Source organism: Mustelus asterias, unplaced genomic scaffold (genome assembly GCF_964213995.1).
Source record: "Mustelus asterias unplaced genomic scaffold, sMusAst1.hap1.1 HAP1_SCAFFOLD_3777, whole genome shotgun sequence".
Lineage (NCBI taxonomy): Eukaryota > Metazoa > Chordata > Chondrichthyes > Carcharhiniformes > Triakidae > Mustelus > Mustelus asterias.
Genome location: NW_027593722.1, coordinates 1 through 7,500, shown reverse-complemented (window position 1 = coordinate 7,500; position 7,500 = coordinate 1). Strand labels below are relative to the sequence as shown.

The 7,500-nt window shown below is 52.1% G+C and overlaps 1 long non-coding RNA gene across 1 annotated transcript; it reads right to left on the bottom strand.

Annotated features, from left to right (window-relative positions):
• Nucleotides 1-1,179: 1,179 nt before the first annotated feature.
• LOC144490775 (uncharacterized) lies at nt 1,180-5,266 on the bottom strand. Its single transcript, XR_013497342.1, has 2 exons — nt 2,902-5,266; nt 1,180-2,278 (listed from the first exon to the last, which is right to left on the bottom strand). It is a non-coding gene; the product is annotated as an uncharacterized LOC144490775 (long non-coding RNA).
• Between the last annotated feature and the right edge of the window lie 2,234 nt (nt 5,267-7,500).

The following is a 7,500-nucleotide window of genomic DNA, read 5'->3' as shown; positions in this document are numbered from 1 at the left end:
ATATCAGGTTAAAACAAATAAACAACTGCATCAAATGAGCCACGAGCAGAAAGCAGGTCTGAAAATCATAATCCGGGAACCCAAATATATTCAAACTAATGTTTCGATTAAAGAATCGAGAAACTAAAAGGCACAGGGGATGGCATGTACGCGATTAATACCTTCATCCACTGACTCTCACTGGGGTACGGGTCCCACACACACTGACTCTCACTGGGGTACGGGTTCCACACACACTGACTCTCACAGGGGTACGGGTCCCACACACACTGACTCTCACTGGGGTACGGGTTCCACACACACTGACTCTCACTGGGGTACGGGTTCCACACACACTGACTCTCACTGGGGTACGGGTTCCACACACACTGACTCTCACTGGGGTACAGGTCCCACAAACACTGACTCTCACTGGGGTACGGGTCCCACACACACTGACTCTCACTGGGGTACGGGTTCCACACACACTGACTCTCACTGGGGTACAGGTTCCACACACACTGACTCTCACTGGGGTACAGGTCCCACAAACACTGACTCTCACTGGGGTACGGGTCCCACACACACTGACTCTCACTGGGGTACGGGTTCCACACACACTGTCTCTCACTGGGGTACGGGTTCCACACACACTGACTCTCACTGGGGTACGGGTCCCACACACACTGACTCTCACTGGGGTACGGGTCCCACACACACTGACTCTCCCTGGGGTACGGGTTCCACACACACTGACTCTCACTGGGGTACGGATCCCACACACACTGACTCTGACTGGGGTACAGGTTCCACACACACTGACTCTCACTGGGGTACGGGTCCCACACACACTGACTCTCACTGGGGTACAGGTTCCACACACACTGACTCTCACTGGGGTACGGGTCCCACACACACTGACTCTCACTGGGGTACGGGTCCCACACACACTGACTCTCACTGGGGTACGGGTTCCACACACACTGACTCTCACTGGGGTACGGGTCCCACACACACTGACTCTCACTGGGGTGTGGGTCTCCCACGCACCAACTCTCATTCGGGTGCTAACTAACTACCGCACTCCCGGATCACTGTTATTCTATATATAATCCACCCCAAGCCCCTCGATTAGATTCCAGTCTGTAACTCACTCCCGGGTATCTGTTATTCTGTATAAACTGACACTCAGAATCACACTGCTTTGAAATGTGTTTATTTCAATTATTTATTCAATTAGTGGTGATTGGATCTATTTATATTTTAGTAAAATGGTCACAGGAATATATTCTGTCACAGTAAAAGATTCACATTGAAGAGGAATAGCAATTTGACATCGCATCAGTGGGGAAATTAATCTCATCATTAAAAGGACTGTGTCCACTTTCGGAGATGTTCCAGCGCCATGTGTGACCACCAGATGGGGGTGTCGCTGCATCAGAGTCATGCTCCCTCCACACTGTTCCCATCAAACACGTTGTTGTATATATATATCTCACGTGAGAACACCATCTCCCAGGTACACGGTACATACACTTGCAACTCGGCCAATGTTGTCTACCTGATACGCTGCAGGAAAGGATGTCCCGAGGCATGGTACATTGGGGAAACTATGCAGACGCTACGACAACGGATGAATGAACACCGCTCGACAATCACCAGGCAAGACTGTTCTCTTCCTGTGGGGGAACACTTCAGCAGTCACGGGCATTCAGCCTCTGATCTTTGGGTAAGCGTTCTCCAAGGCGGCCTTCGCGACACACGACAACACAGAGTCGCTGAGCAGAGACTGATAGCCAAGTTCCGCACACATGAGGACGGCCTAAACCGGGATCTTGGGTTCATGTCACACTATCTGTAACCCCCACGACTTGCCTGGGCTTGCAAAATCTCACTAACTGTCCTGTCTGGAGACAATACACATCTCTTTAACCTGTGCTTAACCCTCACTCCACTCACATTGTCTGTACCTTTAAGACTTGATTACCTGTAAAGACTCGCATTCCAACCATTATCTTGTAAATTGAGTTTGTGTCTTTATATGCCCTGTTTGTGAACAGAACTCCCACTCACCTGACGAAGGAGCAGTGCTCCGAAAGCTAGGGGCGTTTGCTACCAAATAAACCTGTTCGACTTTAACCTGGTGTTGTGAGACTTCTTACTGTCCCCATCAAACACTCCCAGGACAGGTACAGCACGGGGTTAGATACAGAGTAAAGCTCCCTCTACACTGTCCCCATCAAACACTCCCAGGACAGGTACAGCACGGGGTTAGATACAGAGTAAAGCTCCCTCTACACTGTCCCCCATCGAACACTCCCAGGACAGGTACAGCACGGGGTTAGATACAGAGTAAAGCTCCCTCCACACTGTCCCCATCAAACACTCCCAGGACAGGTACGGCACGGGGTTAGATACAGAGTACAGCTCCCTCTACACTGTCCCCATCAAACACTCCCAGGACAGGTACAGCACGGGGTTAGATACAGAGTAAAGGTCCCTCTACACTGTCCCCATCAAACACTCCCAGGACAGGTACAGCATGGGGTTAGATACAGAGTAAAGCTCCCTCGACACTGTCCCCCATCAAACATTCCCAGGACAGGTACAGCACGGGGTTAGATACAGAGTAAAGCTCCCTCGACACTGTCCCCATCAAACACTCCCAGGACAGGTACAGCATGGGGTTAGATACAGAGTAAAGCTCCCTCGACACTGTCCCCCATCAAACATTCCCAGGACAGGTACAGCACGGGGTTAGATACAGAGTAAAGCTCCCTCGACACTGTCCCCATCAAACACTCCCAGGACAGGTACAGCACGGGGTTAGATACAGAGTAAAGCTCCCTCCACACTGTCCCCATCAAACACTCCCAGGACAGGTACGGCACGGGGTTAGATACAGAGTACAGCTCCCTCTACACTGTCCCCATCAAACACTCCCAGGACAGGTACAGCACGGGGTTAGATACAGAGTAAAGCTCCCTCTACACTGTCCCCATCAAACACTCCCAGGACAGGTACAGCACGGGGTTAGATACAGAGTAAAGCTCCCTCTACACTGTCCCCCATCGAACACTCCCAGGACAGGTACAGCACGGGGTTAGATACAGAGTAAAGCTCCCTCGACACTGTCCCCATCAAACACTCCCAGGACAGGTACAGCACGGGGGGAGATACAGAGTAAAGCTCCCTCTACACTGTCCCCATCAAACACTCCCAGGACAGGTACAGCATGGGGTTAGATACAGAGTAAAGCTCCCTCTACACTGTCCCCATCAAACACTCCCAGGACAGGTACAGCACGGGGGGAGATACAGAGTAAAGCTCCCTCTACACTGTCCCCATCAAACACTCCCAGGACAGGTACAGCACGGGGCTAGATACAGAGTAAAGCTCCCTCTACTCTGTCCCCATCAAACACTCCCAGGACAGGTACAGCATGGGGTTAGATACAGAGTAAAGCTCCCTCTACACTGTCCCCATCAAACACTCCCAGGACAGGTACAGCACGGGGCTAGATACAGAGTAAAGCTCCCTCTACACTGTCCCCATCAAACACTCCCAGGACAGGTACAGCACGGGGGGAGATACAGAGTAAAGCTCCCGCTACACTGTCCCCATCAAACACTCCCAGGACAGGTACAGCACGGGGTTAGATACAGAGTAAAGCTCCCTCTACACTGTCCCCATCAAACACTCCCAGGACAGGTACAGCACGGGGCTAGATACAGAGTAAAGCTCCCTCTACACTGTCCCCCATCAAACACTCCCAGGACAGGTACAGCAGGGGGTTAGATACAGAGTAAAGCTCCCTCTACACTGTCCACATCAAACACTCCCAGGACAGGTACAGCACGGGGGGAGATACAGAGTAAAGCTCCCTCTACACTGTCCCCCATCAAACACTCCCAGGACAGGTACAGCACGGGGGGAGATACAGAGTAAAGCTCCCTCTACACTGTCCCCCATCAAACACTCCCAGGACAGGTACAGCACGGGGTTAGATACAGAGTAAAGCTCCCTCTACACTGTCCCCCATCTAACACTCCCAGGACAGGTACAGCACGGGGTTAGATACAGAGTAAAGCTCCCTCTACACTGTCCCCCATCAAACACTCCCAGGACAGGTACAGCACGGAGTTAGATACAGAGTGAAGCTCCCTCTACACTGTCCCCATCAAACACTCCCAGGACAGGTACAGCACGGGGTTAGATACAGAGTAAAGCTCCCTCTACACTGTCCCCCATCTAACACTCCCAGGACAGGTACAGCACGGGGTTAGATACAGAGTAAAGCTCCCTCTACACTGTCCCCCATCAAACACTCCCAGGACAGGTACAGCACGGAGTTAGATACAGAGTGAAGCTCCCTCTACACTGTCCCCATCAAACACTCCCAGGACAGGTACAGCACGGGGTTAGATACAGAGTAAAGCTCCCTCTACACTGTCCCCATCAAACACTCCCAGGACAGGTACAGCACGGGGTTAGATACAGAGTAAAGCTCCCTCTACACTGTCCCCATCAAACACTCCCAGGACAGGTACAGCACGGGGTTAGATACAGAGTAAAGCTCCCTCTACACTGTCCCCATCAAACACTCCCAGGACAGGTACAGCACGGGGTTAGATACAGAGTAAAGCTCCCTCTACACTGTCCCCCATCAAACACTCCCAGGACAGGTACAGCACGGGGTTAGATACAGAGTAAAGCTCCCTCTGCACTGTCCCCATCAAACACTCCCAGGACAGGTACAGCACGGGCTTGGATACAGAGTAAAGCTCCCTCTACACTGTCCCCCATCAAACATTCCCAGGACAGGTACAGCACGGGGTTAGATACAGAGTAAAGCTCCCTCTACACTGTCCCCATCAAACACTCCCAGGACAGGTACAGCACGGGGTTAGATACAGAGTAAAGCTCCCTCTACACTGTCCCCATCAAACACTCCCAGGACAGGTACAGCACGGGGTTAGATACAGAGTAAAGCTCCCTCTACACTGTCCCCCAAACACTCCGGACACACAGGCTCCCTCTACACTGTCCCCATCAAACACTCCCAGGACAGGTACCAGAGGTTGTAAGTAAAGCTCCCTCTACACTGTCCCCCATCAAACACTCCCAGGACAGGTACAGCACGGGGCTTGGATACAGAGTAAAGCTCCCTCTACACTGTCCCCCATCAAACACTCCCAGGACAGGTACAGCACGGGGTTAGATACAGAGTAAAGCTCCCTCTACACTGTCCCCATCAAACACTCCCAGGACAGGTACAGCACGGGGTTAGGATACAGAGTAAAGCTCCCTCTACACTGTCCCCATCAAACACTCCCAGGACAGGTACAGCACGGGGTTAGATACAGAGTAAAGCTCCCTCTACACTGTCCCCATCAAACACTCCCAGGACAGGTACAGCACGGGGTTAGATACAGAGTACAGCTCCCTCTCCACTGTCCCCATCAAACACTCCCAGGACAGGTACAGCACGGGGTTAGATACAGAGTAAAGCTCCCTCTACACTGTCCCCATCAAACACTCCCAGGACAGGTACAGCACGGGGTTAGATACAGAGTAAAGCCCCTCTCCACTGTCCCCATCAAACACTCCCAGGACAGGTACAGCACGGGGTTAGATACAGAGTAAAGCTCCCTCTACACTGTCCCCATCAAACACTCCCAGGACAGGTACAGCACGGGGTTAGATACAGAGTAAAGCTCCCTCTACACTGTCCCCATCAAACACTCCCAGGACAGGTACAGCATGGGGTTAGATACAGAGTAAAGCTCCCTCTACACTGTCCCCATCAAACACTCCCAGGACAGGTACAGCATGGGGTTAGATACAGAGTAAAGCTCCCTCTACACTGTCCCCATCAAACACTCCCAGGACAGGTACAGCACGGGGTTAGATACAGAGTAAAGCTCCCTCTACACTGTCCCCCATCAAACACTCCCAGGACAGGTACAGCACGGGGTTCGATACAGAGTAAAGCTCCCTCTACACTGTCCCCATCAAACACTCCCAGGACAGGTACAGCACGGGGTTAGATACAGAGTAAAGCTCCCTCTACACTGTCCCCATCAAACACTCCCAGGACAGGTACAGCACGGGGTTAGATACAGAGTAAAGCTCCCTCTACACTGTCCCCCATCAAACACTCCCAGGACAGGTACAGCACGGGGTTAGATACAGAGTAAAGCTCCCTCTACACTGTCCCCATCAAACACTCCCAGGACAGGTACAGCACGGGGTTAGATACAGAGTAAAGCTCCCTCTACACTGTCCCCATCAAACACTCCCAGGACAGGTACAGCACGGGGTTAGATACAGAGTAAAGCTCCCTCTACACTGTCCCCATCAAACACTCCCAGGACAGGTACAGCACGGGGTTAGATACAGAGTAAAGCTCCCTCTACACTGTCCCCATCAAACACTCCCAGGACAGGTACAGCACGGGTTAGATACAGAGTAAAGCTCCCTCTACACTGTCCCCCATCAAACACTCCCAGGACAGGTACAGCACGGGGTTAGATACAGAGTAAAGCTCCCTCTACACTGTCCCCATCAAACACTCCCAGGACAGGTACAGCACGGGGTTAGATACAGAGTAAAGCTCCCTCTACACTGTCCCCATCAAACACTCCCAGGACAGGTACAGCACGGGGTTAGATACAGAGTAAAGCTCCCTCTACACTGTCCCCATCAAACACTCCCCAGGACAGGTACAGCATTGATACAGAGTAAAGCTCCCTCTACTCTGTCCCCATCAAACACTCCCAGGACAGGTACAGCACGGGGTTGACACAGAGTAAGCTCCCTCTACACTGTCCCCATCAAACACTCCCAGGACAGGTACAGCACGGGGTTAGATACAGAGTAAAGCTCCCTCTACACTGTCCCCAATCAAAACACTACAGAGTAAAGCTCCCTCTACACTGTCCCCATCAAACACTCCCAGGACAGGTACAGCACGGGGTTAGATACAGAGTAAAGCTCCCTCTACACTGTCCCCATCAAACACTCCCAGGACAGGTACAGCACGGGGTTAGATACAGAGTAAAGCTCCCTCTACACTGTCCCCATCAAACACTCCCAGGACAGGTACAGCACGGGGTTAGATACAGAGTAAAGCTCCCTCTACACTGTCCCCATCAAACACTCCCAGGACAGGTACAGCACGGGGTTAGATACAGAGTAAAGCTCCCTCTACACTGTCCCCATCAAACACTCCCAGGACAGGTACAGCACGGGTTAGATACAGAGTAAAGCTCCCTCTACACTGTCCCCATCAAACACTCCCAGGACAGGTACAGCACAGGGTTAGATACAGAGTAAAGCTCCCTCTACACTGTCCCCCATCAAACACTCCCAGGACAGGTACAGCACGGGGGGAGATACAGAGTGAAGCGGGGCTCGATCGGGGAGAGGGAGTTGGGCTCTGGGTGGTTAGTGAAGGGTTAATAATGAAGAGGTTCTCGGTGTGGGTTGCTGTTGATTGGACGGTCAGTCAGACCCCCA